Source organism: Chanodichthys erythropterus, chromosome 21 (assembly GCF_024489055.1).
Source record: "Chanodichthys erythropterus isolate Z2021 chromosome 21, ASM2448905v1, whole genome shotgun sequence".
Classification (NCBI taxonomy): domain Eukaryota; kingdom Metazoa; phylum Chordata; class Actinopteri; order Cypriniformes; family Xenocyprididae; genus Chanodichthys; species Chanodichthys erythropterus.
Window position 1 is genome coordinate 28,387,935 of NC_090241.1, and position 19,468 is coordinate 28,407,402.

General features: G+C 37.1%; 1 protein-coding gene across 8 annotated transcripts in view; it reads right to left on the reverse strand.

Moving 5' to 3' along the window:
- foxp1b (forkhead box P1b) overlaps nt 1-19,468 on the reverse strand; it is a 212,266-nt gene that overhangs the window by 161,583 nt on the left and 31,215 nt on the right. For 3 of the 8 annotated variants that reach the window (XM_067373133.1, XM_067373126.1, XM_067373129.1), the window contains exon 4: nt 5,471-5,537. The exons of 4 other annotated variants lie outside the window; for them this stretch is intronic. The gene's annotated coding sequence lies outside the window, so the exon portion shown is untranslated. Of the gene's footprint in view, nt 1-5,235; nt 5,256-5,470; nt 5,538-19,468 lie in introns of those variants that run through there. One more of the 8 variants, XM_067373128.1, reaches the window with a different exon arrangement.

The window sequence follows — 19,468 nt, forward strand, 5'->3', positions numbered from 1 at the left end:
GAGGGAGATACTGACTCGGCGCTGTCTATCTGTCTCTAAAGAAAAAAATATGACTGAACATCTTGCAAAAATGTCAGGAATAAGTGTGTGAAGATGATGAACATATTTTTGGGGGTAAAAGATATGGTCCTCTAAATTTGATACAATAAGAGACAGAAAGACGTATTGCCATTTTGTGTATTTTAAATGACAATTTAAAAAAAAAAAGCATACTGTACAGAGGCAAATTTCCACTTAAGTTTATTATATATATATAACATATGTCCTACACCCACTAGTAAAAATATATAAAAAATACCAAAAATGTCTGAATATGACTGGGTGAGAAGAGAAAGAAAGATACATAGAAAAAGGGAAGGGGGAGGGAAATGGCACTGAGGCAGGATGATATGGCAGGGTTTGGCCGAGGCCTATAGGATGCCAGCGAAGGTGTCACTAATCTTTACGTGACCCAAGGGGAGAGAGAGCGCGAGACAGAGAGAGAGAAACTGTCTGCTTCTTTAGATTCGGGGTGCTGTGACTCATCTGTTGCTTGTCACATTGGGTTTCGAGCCTCCGCGAGGCAGCCATGACCCCGAGCGGCACCCGTGTCCTCCGTCTGTGTATTTACAAACAGAGACAGGGCACAAACAGGCTGGGGTGAGTCGCTTTGGCAGAGCTGCGTAAAGCAGGAGCATATCACACCACCAAGCATAGGGAGAGAGGGGGAGGACAGATGGGATTGACCCTTATGTCACCATTCTGGACAATATGACATTTTCATTGTGTGTGTGTGTGTCTGTAAAAAAAAAAAGACTGCATCTGGAGTTTTAATCTCAAAACTACTAAGGACGAGACAATGTGACAATAATTAAATGAAATTAGTTACTGTTAATTAAATGCAAGTTGTTAACTATGAACCAAAAAAAAAAATGTTTTAAGGAGAAAAATATAGAAAAGTTATTTCAGCTGGAGCGAATAAACTAAACCATTTTGCTAATGACTTAATTCGTTTTTCTATTAAAAATATAGCACGGTTTTCACAAAAAAGCAAAGCAACACTGATAATAATAATAATACATAGTAATAATACATAATAATAATAATGATAAAACAGCATAGAATGATTTAAATCATTTATTTAAAAAATACAGTTTTTTTAAATTTTAATAATATTTCACAATATTATTGTATTTTTGATCAAATAAATACAGCCTTGAGTGAGTATGAGACTTCTTTAAAAAAAAAGGAGGAGGAAAAAAAAGGAAAAAAAAAAAAAAGAAGAAGAAAACTTACAGACCCCAAACTTTTGAACGGCAGTGTAAATGACAAAAACTGAAAGAAAAAAAGAATACTCTGTATATGTGAAACCAAAGTTCGCAGCGCAAACCACAGTGTGCAAGTCCAATTTTCTGCTCAGTTTCTTTTTCGTAAGGTTGTTTGCATCTTTTAAAGAAATGGTTTGACAAGCACAGTTTTCTTTCCTGTGCTGAGGTATTTCCTATTTACACAGGAAGTTGGGGCGGAACATAACGAAGGGGTCCTTTTTTAAAATAGCCAATAGACTTTTTAAAAGAATTTAGATAGTTAGCATATAGATGACCTCAAAGCTAACAGACATGGATTAAAGCCAAAAGGGAACATGCATCGCAAGTGGCACAATTCTGATCAGACTCTTCACACCTTCAAAAAAATAAATAAATCAGATACTCATTCAATATTTTGCTGTTGCTTAATGTCAGTAATTAAGAAAAAAAAAAGATTTGGGCCACCATCAGCCAAGGTGTGATCACTGCTCAAAGGTCTTGTGTCAACCAAACTGTACAGTTCAATTATTAAATGTCATATTCTGCACAAGTGTGTGAGGCCACAGTCAAATGCATCTCAATAAAAACATTACAAAAATGAGGTAGAAAAGCTCTGAAAGGTGTTGATTAATGTAACTAATGGAATGTATTAAAGTACCACAGTGTGCCTTAAGATCTTTACTAACCTAAATAATTAGTCAATATTGAAAAGGTTAAATTCAACTGCAAGAAGCTTTCATGTCCTCATGTCGAGTCATAAATGTAGTCCTCTCATTAGTCATAACCCATCTGCAACATGTAAGAAGCAATTATGAGTCCTAAAAGTGCTTTTAAAGAAAGTGGAAAACCATGTGCAAGACGTTTATGCGAAGACCCTCTTCAATAACTCTTGTCACAGCTGCCTTGCTGGCCACTTTAAAACTGGACCCTGCAAAGCACACTTTAATGGACAAGCACGAATCCACCTGCTTTCGCTTTCTGTTATGGTCATAAATCTGAATAACTAAATAATAACCTGCACTTAAACATATTTGGAGTGCTTTTTAACTCAGATCGCCAAAAGTTTGGACTTTCATAAGAGCTAAATTGCCGTAAGACGCCATGAAAAATCATCATTCAAGAGGAAATAGCCATACATTTTGGGTATATTCGCATGCAATGTGAAGGATTAATGCATTACAACTCATTTAAACGTTTGTTGAAAGAGCATGTTGATTTGTTTGTTATGTATAATTCATGTTGCCAACATGGAGCCGAGCCAATGTCATCATATTGACTTTCAAATCGGTGATCTCTGAACTAATGTGAAATTGTGTAGTTGGAAAATGACAAGAGATTGATTTCCATAAGTCTCATAAGCACAACTGACTATGTAAATAGGGCTGATTTCTTTATGGGGGTGGGGGAAAATAGCTCGGCTCTCCATTTACATTATCAAATGACAAAATTTACATTCATGTTTTCCATTTACTATCAATCAGTAACGTACACAGTTTTACAAGCGGGCAAAACTGTTAGAAGCACTTCTCTAAAACGTTGTCTGGCCAGGCTGCTATAGGAATTGACTTTGCAGAAGCTCCATTAAACTCACAATGCATCACATTGCATCATGCAAAAAAACTGACTAAAACATGTATTTCACATCAAACATTGATGGCAGAATTGAGACATTAAGATGCATTCCAAATATATGTGGGTCAATGTTTGCTGAGCACTTGTTTTAGAGACAGTATGCTAATAAGCACTAATGCGACATGCCATGCGTTGCAAACGGAGGCTTTTTGTGACTGAAGGTCATGAATATATATGAAGGTTTACTGTAAACAACAGAGTTTGAACATAGACTGGCACTGTTACGTGGGCAGTGTCATGGTTTGTTGTTTTGTTTACACATCACACAGGAAGTGAAGGCCATGAGAGACATGGATCAAAAACAACTGTAGTGGTACACTAGTCAAACTGTGTACAGTCTTAGAATTCAGATTATCTACAACTGACCTTGTGTACATGCTGAAAACATGCCGAAAGACATTGCATTAGGTAAGAAGTGGCGTTTAAATAAATAAGAATTTATTTATTTATACAATTGCCAAATAAATACCAAAATAAATGCATTATAATGCAAATAAGAATTTATTTATCCAATTGGCAAATAAATAAAGAAATAAATGCATTAAATAAGAATTAAATATTAAAACAAGTGCCATTTATTTTAAATAAAGAAATAAATATTAAACCAATTGGCAAATAAATATATGTGGCCCGTGCTGGCAAAAGGAGTCAGAATGGGCATGGGCTAATTTCGGGCTACAGGCAAAACAAGTGAAAAACCTCAAATTCAACCAAAGTTGACATTTTCAGTTCATTAAGCCCTCATCCCAATGCTCCAAATAGCAATTAAACATCTAAAAGTATCTTTATTTGTACGTTTTCTGAGAGGAGTATATGAAAAAAATGCTGATTTTCTCTGCTCGCTTCTCAATGACTCGCACTTCCTCGCAGCATTCCAACTTTGTGAATATTCATAGCGAATTTTCGATGGTATGATTCTGAGCCAATGAAATGTGATTTTCAAACTCATGATGATGTAAACAAAACAAACAGACTGACAGATCCAAAGCGCACGCACAAAGACGTCTCAGACAGTGCGAGATCCAGATATAAACACATACACAGAATTATAGTATTTCATAATAATAAGTATTTACGCAAACATTATTGGTTATGTCTTAAGTGAACGTTTGGTTAACTGTTGGGGGAAAACATCTGATGTGTAATTATGTAATTATGTATAATTGATGTGTATTATATATTAGATCCGTTCGGTAAAGTAGGTCTGTTTCATTAATGTTAATCAAACAACTGAGGTATCATGGAAAAACTCATTTGAATATATATTTTTCCTATAGATATTTGGTTTTGACTTGCTGTGCGCCAAATGTGGTGTTATTACCAGGGATTTTAAGGTATGGTTGCTAGGTGATTTTGTTTTGGAACCCTCAGAAAACTTTTACTTGATTTATCTTAAAATTAACTTTGCTGACTCTATCGACATCAAATGGTGCATTTTTTTTGTCTGATTCCAACAAATCATACATCATTTAAGGATTTTTAATAAAAAAATAACGAAAATAAAAATAGAAAATAAAAATAACTGTAAATTTTGGAAATTTGCTCATTGCGACTCATTTTGCCAGCACAGGTCACATATAATATGTGCATTAACATAGGAATTAAATATAAAAAAATATATTAAATCAAGTGCCATTTATTTTAAAGAAATACATAATGCATTCAAAAGGGATTAAATATTGGCATTTATCAAGTGCAATTTATTTTGAATACATTGCATTAGGTAGGAATTATTAGAAGAAGTGGCATTTATTTTACACATACTAATTATATGCATATTTATGAACTGAAAAAATAAAAATTGAGGGGAACTGACTTCATACATTCACTAAAGCCACGTTTCCACCAAAATTACCCAGAACAATTTGGCCCAGGAACTTTTTTCCCCCCAAACCTATTGCTAGCTGTGTTTCCATAGCGGTCTAAAGTACCGTGAAGATAGTCCAGTGACGCAGAACTGTGTGTGACTTTCCAGTTTCCGCTGGATTTCGTCCTTCGCATATAAGCTTAATAAAGCCTGAACATCATCGTCAGTCCATCGGTCATATTTTTTAAACTCTATTGTTGATTCAAATAGCAAACAACTCTTACTGCATGCACCGCAATAGCAAAACTATGGTTGAAATAAAATGCTGTGTGGAATCAACCAATCAAAATGCTGCGTGAACTCAACCAATCAGCATGTTCAGCACCTAAGTCCCACCCCTGAAAGTTCCGGAACTTTGAAAAAGTACTACCTAGTGAGCAGGTACTTTCAGAGGGGGATTTTTTTACCCGGAACTTCATTTAGACCCTGGTCCCTGTGGTCGAAACTCACCGAGTACCACCCCAAAGTCCCTAGTTCCTGGGGAAAGTTCCTGCAGTGGAAACACAGCTTTAAATGACTTTGAGATCAATTGGCTTAAAGTAATTACAAGAAAGGCTCAAAAAAGTGCAGATTTGAGTAACGCACCTTTTGCTTCCAAATGACACTTGGTTTAATATTTTGTTATCTTTTGCAATGAAATTTATAGAAGTGTGGCCAGAGTGTCCAAATGCATTTTCAGACATACCGTTCAGCATCCACAGGGCTGGACCACTGCACGCTCCTGCCTGCAGAACAGACAGCAGGTAGAAAGACTGGTGGAGGAGAGAACAGACAGAGACGAGAGAAGGACATACAGGAAAAACAGCAGTGAGAAATGAGGAAATCTACTGAAACTTTGAATCATTAGAGACTGGTGCTCCACATCCAGTTCCCAAAAAAACTGATGTGGATTTTGTGCTAATTATCCAGCGATATTGTGATAGCTTTATCTCCAGACAAATCAAATGGAGTTTTCTTTTCAGAGAAGAACAAGGTAACGAGGGAGGGCACAGAGAGAGAGGTCACTTTGAAATTGTTCATTACCAGCTTCCGTCGAGTTTATTTTCACTCCGTGTTTAAATATCGCGATACATTTATAGCATCGTAAAAAGGGCAAAATTCCCTTGATTAAACAAATAATAGCACATTTAAGAAAACTGTAATTGGGTTCAAATTGATTCGAGTAGATGCTCTAATTGCATTTAAACACTCTTCCTCCCTAACCCTGGATTCACTGCTTCTTAATTACTGGCCCTCTACATGTAAATCCCTCCGGCAGCAAGGTGGAAAAATAAAAATAGTGTGAGTTTTACGGCACATTGTTAAACTGACCTATAAACTTTTTTTATTCAATATAAATGAAGGCCCAGTGGAGGCTGGGAGGGTGAGGTGTTGAGGGAGTGCTACTAAACTCAGATTAGCCCAATCCCCTCCGGACTCCAATCCTGTCACTCATCTTCACCGACTTTCTCCCTCAAGTCCGTCCCTCGCTTTTTTAGTGCTGAGGGGAGAGAGAGTCAGAAATGTGTTTCCTGAGAGAGGTGGAAAAGGCACATCCTGATTAGAAGAACGGCGGCCCGCCTGGCCAGTGCGGCCGCTGCTGGTGTCTGTCTTGCAGAGGCAGCAAAAGTTACGCGTGCCAACTCAAACAGGGCTTTCTTTCACACTGGGGGCCGGCGTGCGTGTGCATGCGCGCCCGCGGTGGCCTTCCTGAGGGCGCGCTGCAGCTGGAGCTCTCTGAATAAAGGTAACGGGCGAAAAGTCAACGCTACTGTAAACTCTCCACCCTCCCCCCGTCTTTCACCAGGACGTTCCGAATCAAAAGAAGAAACAACCCCACCTAAAAACATGAGCATTGTTTTTTTTTCCCCGCAATGCCTTCCCACGAATTACAAAGGAAAAAGTTTGTAAAGAGGGCAAGTGCTCGCTTTATTCCCGGACCTGTGATCATGCCAAACAAAATGCCAGGAGAGAAAGTGACATTCAGTGTTGGTTTAAAAAAAAAACAGCAGTTTGAAAGTGATTAGACTCTTTATTTCATTGTTATGAGCCTGACACCAGAGAGGAAACCAGAACAATCCATTCAACAATGTTTTTCTTTTTTTTTCTTGCTCTCTGAATTTAGAAACACTAATTAGTTTTGCTCTCATAAACCCAACCTGAAAACGGCCAATTAGATAGTGTGAAGTAGGAGACGTGCTGAAGAAACAAGTGCTTGAAAAGAGAAAAAAAAGATGACTTAAAAACCTCATCATCCTTCAATTACAGCTTTACATGCATCACAACGAAAGAGAAGAAAAACATTTCACACTTTCCGTGTGGAACATATGCAGGTTTGGCGTTCAAGCCTTTTCAGACAGGAAAATGCTACATGGACGTATGACAACATAACGGTGTTATGTAAATGAAACACGATAATGCTTCATCTGTATTGGTTGTTATTCAAGTCTCTTGGGTTGTATTGAGGTCACCACACTAACCGAACCACCTGGCTAACCACAGCAGCAGCAGCTGGGCTTTAGTGTAGCGACCAGCCTGACCAACGCGTTCCCCTAAACCACCTGCATTAATCTGATATAGCAATTCCCCGTTTCAAGGGTACCTTCACGCAAACGACGCAAAAAAAGGCTGCTTTTGTTTTCAAAAAGGGGCTGTTTTGGTTTTCGTGCCAGGTGGCTTATTTTCATACAGAGGACGTCATAAAAAATTAATGATAAACTTGAGCAAAATTGTCTTCAGGAATTTTTGGGGCCGGTCCCCTGAGTTGACCCGGGCGAGTCTTTCATCAGTGTCAGAGCGAAGACTGATGGCCTGTCAAAAGAAAAGCCCTCCTCCATTTCTGGCCGGCTCCTGGGCTGGGCAACACGGCTAAAAAAAGGGGTCTGGGCGAAGCGGCGCTCAACGCTTTTTGCCGGGAATGAATTCTCAGATGCCGGGGTCGCTGCCAACGTCCTTGCAGCCAACGGCTGAGAGGGCAGCAGAGTTCATGCTAACTGCAGCTTGGACCTGCGCTGAACATCTGCTCATGAATGAGCCGGCCGCCTACTAAAAAAGTGCTGCGGCACTACGAGGGCCTGCTGATGAAAAATTCAACGCTCTCTTTCTCCTGGCACGCTTGTTTTGCGTCTATTCTCCTGAGCCCGACCCTGTGGAATCATATTAAGAGAATCTGCGAGCACGCCGCAGAGTTTATCTGGAAGAACAGCTGGCGTTGAAAAGGGATCTGCTGCTTCAAGAGAGCTAGGGGACTTTCGCACGGAGATCTCCCGTCACGTACACCGTTTGTCCTTGAAGAAGGGAGAAAAGGGTTAAACACCCGAGTAATATGCTGGGAGTGGTGGCTGTAACTCCGATGGAGTGACGATACTGAAGATCATGTGACAACTGAAAGGATGGACAGGGTTAAACTGTTCAAATGTTGATATAGCCTAGGTCTCCACCCATTAACATCAAGGGATGTATCTATCTCTGTTAATGCTGTAAACTATATAGGAAGCCCTTACTTGCACATTGCTATACTATTAAAGGTTAGAATTAATAGAGCTGCCATTTATTTGTAGATATAATCATCAATACTCAATGTATTTAAACATGTAAATTGCACATAAGGCAGTTTTTGCATTAACTCCTATATCTAATTATGTTAAATAATTAAGACATCAATAACAGGGAAAGTAAAATATAACATATAGGCTAAAATAGTGCATATATTTAGAGAAACGTTTCATTTATCTAGCAAACTAACAAGTTGTTGACACTGAATGGCTTTTCTGAGGTCACTAAATGTAATGCTACGTGACATTGTTTACGTAAGCTGTTTTATTGACGTCTTTCCGTGGTTGAAACACTGATTGAGCGATATGATACTGTTGTACTGTATCTTTCGACATACCTTCAGATGTTCATTTATGTTCATTCTGTAACTAGTAACTTGGTGAAGAGGAAGGAATAATCGCGTTCGAGATAATTTCGAGATAAAATGGACGGAATTTGAAAGATGACACTTTGTTTCTTATCGAGAGTAAGAAAACACAGAGCTTATTGCGATGGTTATTTAATACTGGTGTGGTTAAAAGTAGTTAGGCTACAATGAATTACCGCGCGCGCCCCCTTGTGGATTGAAGTTGGATCACCTTTATTCGTCGTTTGTATGCACCGAACCTTGACGGTTCTGGACGAATACATGTACTGTTACACCTCTAATCTAAACTGTTTTCTACTACATAAAAACAATGGCATTTAATAAATTATTTGATATAAAAGGAAAATTAACAAAAAAATAGCAATAACAAGCAATATTTGCCTATTTATAGGCTATTTGTATATATAAAAGAGGCAAACTAAAAATTAAAGGCCAATAAAATGCACAAATTCAGTGAACATTTCTGAGATGATGAAAATAAATTGTTGAAGTTTGACTTGATTCATTAAAATAGATAAAGCCAAGTATCTCAAAAGCATCTCTGTCTTATCACTCTTATAATCTAGTGACACGAGACAAACATCATTACAAAAGTCTCTTTAGGTTTCTTTTAGAAACTTAAATGGTCAAATGCATCACACATTTAAATCACTGAGCTATATACACAATATATTATATTAACAGAAGCAAAATTGCCTTCGTATCATAGCTGGTTGTACAGTACAGCTGGTTGCAACTTGCAAGGTGGTTACTGTCCCAGGTCAAAAAAGTCCACCTTCTTTAATGTAATGGTCTCTAGATGTTACAAAAGGAACAAAAAGGCACAGAAGAATGGCTGACTTTAAAGACAAACTGCCCTGCCACTACATGCAGTGCCTTCACCCCAAAACTGCAATTTCCAGGTACAGATAATCATCGTCTCCACTTTACTTTTTAAATCCAGCTAAATATTTGATTTACATCCACCAAGACATTATACCTACAGGAGAGTTAGAGGTTTTCTTTGGAAACATATCACTCTGAGTAATAGCAGGAGTTTAAGGAAGTGGTCAAACTGAAATAACCGATTACCTCACATTCAGCAATTTCGCTTCTGTCTCGGGCCAGGATAGGTTCAGCTCAGTGAGCCATAAACATTTTGTTTGTGTACAGTGCGCTGTGGTAAAATGCGGAACGGAGCCTACGATGTTTGGTTTCCATGTTCGCAGATGGTTCCATGTGCAGCGGAACCTTTTAGAGGCATCAGCTAAAAAACTGAGGAAGCATTAAAATAGGCATTACACATTATTTGTTTCCGATTGGAATGTTCCAACTTCCTTGAGAGACTGGAGAACAAAATTTGCAACATTTGTCATACAATAATGCTGGTAATATGCAAATAGTCTGGCTTTTTTTGTGCACAGCTGTGATTTTTGTCATGCACCTTTAGATCAGTTTGCATCAAAAAAACCCTTTTAGTACAACATCAGATGTTTTCTCAAAAAAAGAAGGCAACGCTACATTGGTCTGATGTGTTTTCTAGACCACAATTTGTTACTAAATACACCTGCTAGATAAAACTATATTCTCCAAAATAGAGATGAATAAAAGTAATTACCCGTGTAAATCTCTCCACAATACACAAAACAAGTGTATGAGTGATTGTCAGGCCACTGTTAAAGGGAAAGTTCATCAAAAAAGAAATGCTGTCATAATTTACTCATCCTCATTCACTGCAAAAAAAAATAAATAAATAAAGATTTCTCAAAGTTATAAATAAAACAAAGATCATTAGAGTATGTTTTACAAGAAAATACTACTTCAGTCTTTCTGCCTCAAAATTTCACATTTAATTCAATGCCGTTTACTAGCAATTTTGAAGTGAAAATCATTTCAAATTAAATTGTACACCAATATTTTCTTCTTCATTTCTTTCTTCAGTGAATCACAAAAGAAGATATACCTGTACTGAAATGTGTTTTTGTCCAAATAAAGGTCAGTTCAGGTCCAATGTTCTTTTGAAAACAGCTTCTTTGTGTTCTGCAGAAGAAAGAAATTCATCCAAGTTTGGAACAACATGAGGGTCATTTAATGATGATTTTATTTTTTTAGAGTGAACTATCTCTTTAAGCGGCTACTAAGATGTTCTGAGCAGTTGTTATTCCATTGCTATGTGGTTTTGCTAGGTCAAAAGAAGCTTTTCTTTGCATGCCTCCATCTTTACTCCGTGTGTTTGAGAAGTTTGCAACTTCTCAGACCACAATATGGCTGGTTACAGCCTTCAAAAACATTTTAATATAAAACAACTGGCATACCAATTCAATATTATTGTGTTATTAAAAGTCAGCACTGAGGTAAACGTTCAATAAGCCATCCTATCAGATCGAGAACTGTGTTTTATCTTTTTAATACATCTAAATGTGTCAGTATTAGGCAGCGAGAGAGGGGGAAAAATTGGTAAATATGACTGCTTAAATTTAATGCAAACATTGTTGACACATAATGTAATTTAAGTTGGGTAGTGTGAATGAAAGCCCAGCAGGGGTAATAATACCCTCCTAATGAGAATCCTCGCTCGCTGTAGACCTTGCTGAGATAGCCATAATGCATGGCTCTTCTTTTTTAATAAAATAATTGTTACAGTTATTAAAGATGAATCTCATCAGAAGCAGGATGACAAAATAATTCATTACCAAAAGCATGGCTTTAAATAGCTGCAAATTAAATTTCCCACAGAAAATATGCCTGTAGATGAATGGGATCGTTATTTCATAAATATTGGATTCAGTGTGCCCTTGGAAGACCAAAAAAAAAAAAAAAAAAAACATCCGAACATCCATTTAAAAAGTTCACTGCGAAACGCAGTTAATAAATGACTCTAAAACTACAAATAATTCCTACCACATATGTTAATTTGACAAAGAGGGAAAAAAAAGCAGCAATGTGGATGGAGTTTAAAGGTCCGGGTCGGCGCGATCCAAGGTTTGATAACGGGGTGCTTAATACGGATACCGCCAACGTATAATTACTCTGATTATTTAGAGTTCCTGCTGTTTACTGAAGGCGTAGAAACTTCCCAGCAAGCACTTGGCATCTCCTGTCCTCTCTCTCACACACGCACAAACACACTCACACACAGCAGGATGTAAAGAGGAAAGCTTTATTAAGATCCTGCAGCCATAAAAGAGTGGGGTGACTAACCGGCTGCATTAGCGTCTAAAAGCCAAAGTTATTTAAACCCAATAAAACACTAATACGTTGTTTGAGTGGAAGTTACAGTGAAGTTATCTTCACCTTAATAACATCACGGCCAGTTTGATGTTGTTTAGATCAATAAAGCCCATTACAAGAACAGGCCTCAACATAGATAACAGTGCTCAAGCGCAGTGATGTAACACTCTATGGCATCTGAAAGAAGAAAGGAACCTTCTATTAAATAAAGAGGCCAATGGAAGGCCAATCATAAGGCATGCTAATCTGATAAGCGGTGAGTGTGAGTGTTTTTAATACGTGCTGCATTTGAATACACTGGAATGGTGGTTTGTGGGAGCTGTGTGGATGGTGAAGTGACACGTGAGGTGGCATCTGTTAAGATTACGACCCTTCTTGGCTCTTCCGGGCCTTCTTCCCCATCTTATTCTGTCAAAAACTCTGTGTCTAAGCTTGAACTCTACCACAATATTAGTAAATGAACAGACATTTCAGTCAGACTAAGCTTTCCAAAACTTGTTCCGTTTGCCAAAAAACAAAACAAAAACAAAAACAAAAAAAAACATAATAGACATTGAACATAAAAGAAGATGTTTTGAGAAAACATCTAAGCGTTTTGTTTTGGGTTTTTGTGACATTTATATAAAAAAAAAAAAAAAGAAAGAAAAAACATTTTTGTTAAGACTGCTGTGTAATGATTTTGTTAAATTATAAATACAAAATATAATATAAAACTAAATATAATGTAAATGTATATTTATATGTTAAGTACACCTACTTTAGATGGATTTTTTCAAAGATTTTTCAAAGATTAAACACATTAGCTCTACGGAACTACATTTTCAGATCATTGAGCGAACATTGAACTTCTGGGGGCGGGACCACCTGCCAGACTGACCAATAGAAGATAATGGGGGAGTGTTCTGCCAATTTGTTTGGAAACAATCATTTTTGTGGTTACATTTGGTGCCACTAGTGACATGGAAATTTCATAGCAGTTTTATGTAAATTTACAGAGGCTGTTTCACAGTTTAACTGCCTCACAGTTAAAACATAAAAAGTTAATTGTAAGATAACATTTAAGGTACACTATGTAACGTTTGGCCCTCTAGCAGTTAAACAAAACTGCATGCGTTTTGTGGGAGAATATTGCTTTAGTTGTGCTTCGGCATGTCTGTGTGACTGCGATGAATGAATGAATATGCTCATGACTGCTCATAAAGATGTTATTGTAGCTATACCCATTAACTCTTTGCCAGCATTTTTAAAAAAAATAAGTTGCCAGCCACCGCCAGCATTTTTGATAATTTTCAGACAAATTTAGTAACCCCAAAATATTTTGTTGTTTGAATATGTGAACATGCAATATATCAAAAGAAAGAACAGTTAGCTTCATGCATTCTTTTTAACATGTTTCATTAAAAAAAGCAACATTTTGAACAAAAAGCTGAGAAAACTGCATTTTGTTTTCATCGACTAAAATGTACATAGCATAAGCAATGATTTTATTGCTTGTTTCTGCTCCTTTTTCCTGTGTTTTGATCTAGAAATTCTGTGCTCTATCAGAAGATGCATAACAGCACCCCCTACCATATAACAGTGAAAAAACAAAGCCGGAAAATTGTCAATGGCGGGAAGCGTTGTCTCATAAAAGACAGATAATTCCTTCAATGGCAGGGAAAGAGTTAACAGACACTGTGCTTCCTTGAAAATAAATTCCAGCACAGCGTTACAACAACCATAATCAAAAGTCCCTTCACAGTAGATGTTTTACAATGAAATCTGATAGAGAGCTACATATGGCAATTTATATCTGTTTAATGAAATACCTTACTCTGTCGCATTCTCTTTTTGCCAGCAAACTCTTCTCTATTCTTTTTTTTTTTTTTTTTTTTTTTTTAAATGGGTGGTTCGCAGAGATTTACTTACCATAGTGAATCAGGGTAAGACAAATACACATCTTGGAAGAAGGACTGCTGATGTATAGCCTCAGTATTTAAATGTTAATTTTCAACCAAAAAAAAAGTTACATAGTCTACCTTTGAGAAGAGAGAAATATATTATATTTTATATATATTTATTTTTTTTATTTTTTTTATTTTTTATTAGAAATCACATTGTGAGATTTAAATGTCACAAAGATACATCAAGTCACAATTACTAGAAATAAAGTCACTTTTTTTTTTTTACTCTAAGTCAGAAACACAAGAAAAGTAGACTCAAATCAGCTGGAAATAAAAAAGGCTAATGAGACAAGCTGAGTTGAAATCAATTTAGAGTGTCCATATGTGACACGAAATCATTTCTCATGGTTATATGCGAGTGTCTGCCATTTGAACGTGGGCCTATGTTCTGTGCTAGTCCACCAGGTGATGCTCTGACATCTTACCGTAACGCGTCTGACGCCTGGTGTGATAACACCCACACATCACAGACTCAAATATTTCAACAGACAAAACCAAATAAATTCCTTTGTATTACACACAAAATACTAAAATATCTACCATACCGATGTGGTGCAGTAATAGATGATAATGCTATCATTGCAGGAATGGCAAAACAATGACAATCACCTTGCACAATGTTGAATTCAAACAGTCCTGGCTGGCATAGTCTGTTTTGTGCAAAGAAAACCATATAAATCTACTTCTTGTTGTTGTTGTTGTTTACCCAATTCTATTTCTCAACCTTGACTCCAGACAGACTTTCAGAAAAGTGTTTCAGTCTGGTCAACAGACAGGAAGTTATGAAAGGCATAAATGGTTTTGAAAGGGAGAGCGAGAAAACGTGTGTGTGTATGTGAGGGATCATAACAGTGTGTTCTTTCTGGTGAGAGGTACAAACACAGGCCTGAGGACTGTAGGTCTGACAGACACCCTTACACAAAACCACAGGAAAGACTGTTTTGATGTTACCTCTCACACCACACGCTCTTGTGATAAGAAGAAAGAAAAAAAAAGGAAAAAAGATCTGTAACACAGGGTTAAGAAAAGTCCCTTCATGGGGGTTTCACTGCTGCGTGTTTCAGATGAAGGGGCCCGTCGGCACACGGCGCAAACAATAAACATGTTGCATGATCTTGGTGTAAGGTCTTGGTGTCTGTTTTCAGTCTCTCTTCGTAAACTGTCACACATCTTGTTTTGTGTTTGTTGAAATCTAGCGTACTAGTTAAAAACTGGCATGTTAAATACAAGCTATGAACTTTAGTAAGCACATTAAATGCTAGCTAATCAAAATCCACAGTTTTTATTATTATTATTACTATTTTTACATAGATTTTTGTGACAGTTTTTCACCATGTATGGCAAGGTAGCTTACAGTTATCCCAATAACAGGTTTTACTGTAGTATTTTTATGTAAAAATTATGATTTATTTATTTATTTTTACAGTGAATAAAGTTGAACTCTTGCTTAAATTGATTCATCCAATTAAATCACATCAACAACTTACACATTCTGCTTTTGTTTCATAACTGAATCAAAATATGTTTATGTACAGATGTTTAATTATTTAGATTAATTTAAAGCCTAGTTCAAAATGCAATTTTAGTTAAGTTTAAAACTATTCAGGTGAGCATCGACTGCATCTGGGTGTCCACGACTGAAATTTCCCCCCGCGTTTTTTCTGCTTTTGTTTTTCCGTTAGCAAAATGTGACCCCACTAAAAGCCACAAAACGACAGGGCATTCCAAGATCGGTGCCATGTCTCTTCGTTGTGGTATGACTGGGCTGCCCACATATTGATTTACGCAACCCGAATTACCTTTCTGCCGTCCCGGGGGACGACCAAAAATCTCTGCGCAAATTTGCTCAGCCACTCCACATGCAGAGGAAGAGTCAGTAACTTGAGATCGAGCAGGTCCAAATGGATGCCTGTGAAGGTGACGATAGCGAATAATATCTCCGCAGAGATGATCGTTTTTGACAGTGTAATATTACTGGACGATAAATATACAGAGCTGAGGAGGCGAAAAAAAGAAAAAGAGAGGAAAGCTGCCGCCAGCTGAGTACGAAAGCATAAATAAGGTCTTTTACCTTCGTCAGTTATCCGTCTTTTGACACGCAAGCTGAGCACACTGTAATTAACACGGAAAGAGATAATGGGGTCTCTACCCGCTGATCAATCTGCCATATAGATCATCCGTCTCTTTTACAATGCCACGTTAACATTATTTTTAAAAAAAGAGTGAGGAAAAAAATCCAGCAGCAGATATTAGCCTTGTTTTAATAGCTACTGTAGCTTGATACGGTATATGGGGTTATTGGCATGGCTGTTTACACCATGTTCACAAAAGAGCTGCTCTTTTCTGCATACAGCACATAAATACATACATCAATGCAGAATGGTGCTGTCTGCAAGACTGTATTGACTGACTATTGGGTCTGTTAGATAATGGACTCAAAAACAAAGATGTGAATGGTGTTTAAAAGAGATGAAACTAAAGAGCCACAGGACAGAAATGCTACATCTCTACTCAGGAAGCATAAGCTGTAGTGTTGTGTGTGTGTGCGTGTGTGTGTGTGCGCGTGTGTGTGTGTGTGTGTATTTCTGTAACCCAACCGGGAGACAAACAGGCCTGTTGTTTGTTTGTATTTCTCAGCTCTGCACATGTTTGTCAGGTCTACATCCACTTTCACAGATTTACTGCTCTTGTCCCCTCTGGCATAGTGTACACTAGTGTTCTCAGAGACTGCTTTAATGGACAGATTCCTGTTCCTGTTCTCCAGGGGACAGGCACAAACAGATCAGCTACATGAAGCTCTAGTCGGGCCGTAGCCTAGCAGTTAGTGCACATGCTCTGACACTTTGGGTTTGTAAGTTTGAGGCTTGCTGGTGTATTTGCATGTTGTTTTCCCTTTTCTTTGCATTACTTAAAGTGTAGCTTTCAAAATAAAATCCCAAAAATAATTATTTCATTTCAAATTGCTGATTAAAACTTTTTTTTTTTATAATACACTACCATAATTTTTAATTTTAAATAAAAAATACAGTAAAAACAGAAATATTGTAAAATATTATTATTACTGAAAATAACTTTTTTTTCTATTTTAATGTTTTAAATTTGAATTTATTCCTGTGATGACAAAGCTGAACTTTCAGCATCATTGGTCCAGTCTTCAGTGTCACATGATCCTTCATAAACAATTCTAATATGCTGATTTGCTGCTCAAGAAACAATTATGTACAATTGTAAAAAACATTTGTGTACAATATATTTTTTTTCAGGATTCTTTGATGAATAGAAAGATCAAAAGAACAGTGTTTATTTGAAATATAATCTTCTTAACATTATAAATGTCTTTACTGTCACTTTTAATCGATTTAATGCATCCTTGCTGAATAAAAGAATGAATTTCTTTAAAAATAAATAAATAAAATAAATAAAAATTCTTACTGACCCCAAACATTTGAACGGTAGTGTATAGTGGTACAAAAGCTTTGTATTTCAGATAAATGCTGTTCTTTTGAGCTTTCTATTCATCAAGGAATCCTGAAAAAAAGCACACAACTGTTTTCAACATTGATAATAATAAGAAATGTTTCTTGAGCAGCAGATCAGCATATTAGAATGATTTCTGAAGGATCATGTGACACTGAAGTCTGGACTAATGATGCTGAAAATTCAGCTTTGCATCACAGGAATAAATTACTTTGTAAAATATATTCAAATAGAAAACAGTTATTTTAAATTGTAATAATATTTCACAATATTAATTTTTTTTTTACTGTATTTTTAACTAAATAAATGCAGCCTTGGTGAGCAGATGAAACTTCTTTTAAAAACCATTAATGAATATATGAATATGAATAATATATATATATATATATATAAATAAATAAAATAAACAGAGTTAAAGAGTAAGAGTAAAGAGTTACTGCTTTGAATCAGTCTGACGAATCCTTCACTGAATGAACTCACTAAATCAGTCATTGTTCTTGTGAATCATCATCTGACTCACTTACTGAACTGCATTACTTTCAGTGATGTCTGTCTTAAAATAAAGTAACCTGGTTAAACTTAAATCCTTATTAGCCGGTTACAACAATTAAAGACACAATTTTGCAACAAAGTTGTTGGGTTTTTATGTTTTTTTTTTGTTTGTTTGTTTTTTGACAAAATACACTACAGTTCACACACACTTACATTATTTATTATTTATTTATTTTTTTTGGACTATTTTTGGTTGCGTAAAGAAAATCTTACAGACCACAAACTTTTGAACTTGTATAGGAAAAATGGGGGGAGGGGGGGATGACTCCATAGGAAATACTGCATCCAGTTAAATGCACAAAAATATGGCAAACAGTGAATGCTACAAGAGAACATCAAGTATTTTATCAAGGACAAATCATAACACCTTGAATCAAAATACCAAATCTCCCTAATAAAGCTTTCATGATGTTCAATGTATTCATCATTCATTACCCAAAGTCTGCTCTCTCAGCTCAAACTTCTCAGCATTCGTCATTAGCACAAGGCTAAACGGTCAGTGCGCCACTTCTCCTATTTAGACAAGCGATCCGTGAATAAAAAGTAGATCCGATGTCTCATTGCGTTTTTAGGCCTCATTAAGGCCATTAACCTTATATGATTAGATGGAGAATTTTAATGTCAAAGAACAAGTCACTTGGTCTCCTATTGCATTTTTTCACTAATAGATTTCACAGCCCTTCTCTTAAAAAAAAAAAAAAAAAGAAAAAAAAAAGCAGTTACATTCTCCTTTTTTAAGAAAAAAAAAACTGATATCTCTAATGTAAGATCTAATTTACATCGGCCTGATGATAGTTTCTAGGGTATTTTGAGTACATCCATCTCACTATGAGCTTCACATGCTAATCTCTGATTCAATGCTTCACAGCAGTGGTGGGACGTTTGATTCCTCTTGTGGGACTGCATTTGGTTCACTGTGGTGACAAGAAAGCTAAAGGTAAAAGGCCCCAAAAAAACCAACACATGACCTTTCTACATATCTGAGACGATTAAACAACCCCCAAGCTCACACACCCTCGACTGTCCTTCATCCTCCGCTCTCTTTCCCAGTGACCTGCGCTAACCTGTTCTCATCTATCTGCGCCCAGACAGGAAACAGCATTGAGGGTGTGCTGGTGGGTCCGGCCCAGAATCTAAGACCAGCTCCACAATACAGGCCACCACCCCGAGCTCCAGTCTGCTCCCATCAGACCGAAGCAGGGGGGCACATCCTGTGTGAAACCGCATCCTTAACTAGCATCATACTGTAAATAAATGCTTTCTCTTTTATTTGCTCTCTCTCAACTTCCGTCAACTGTCACAGCCTGTGCCTCCAATCACCTTCGAGTCCAAACAGGAAAGTGAAAAGAGAGGGAGAGATAGGAGATGTGGGCGTTAATTTGCTGCTCACTGCAAGTTGCGCTGGTGTTTCCTACGCACACACGTACATACTGGGCCAGCTGCCTGGGACTTCATCCCGGACTTTTGTTCTTTTCCTGATACTCTACGTTACGACATCGTCCCACTGCCGGCCAGCCACACATCGAAACAGGAAGTTAGGAAGCTAGGTGTAACTGAAAGTTAATATGAAGGCGGAGAAGGGACAGTGATTAAGACTGAA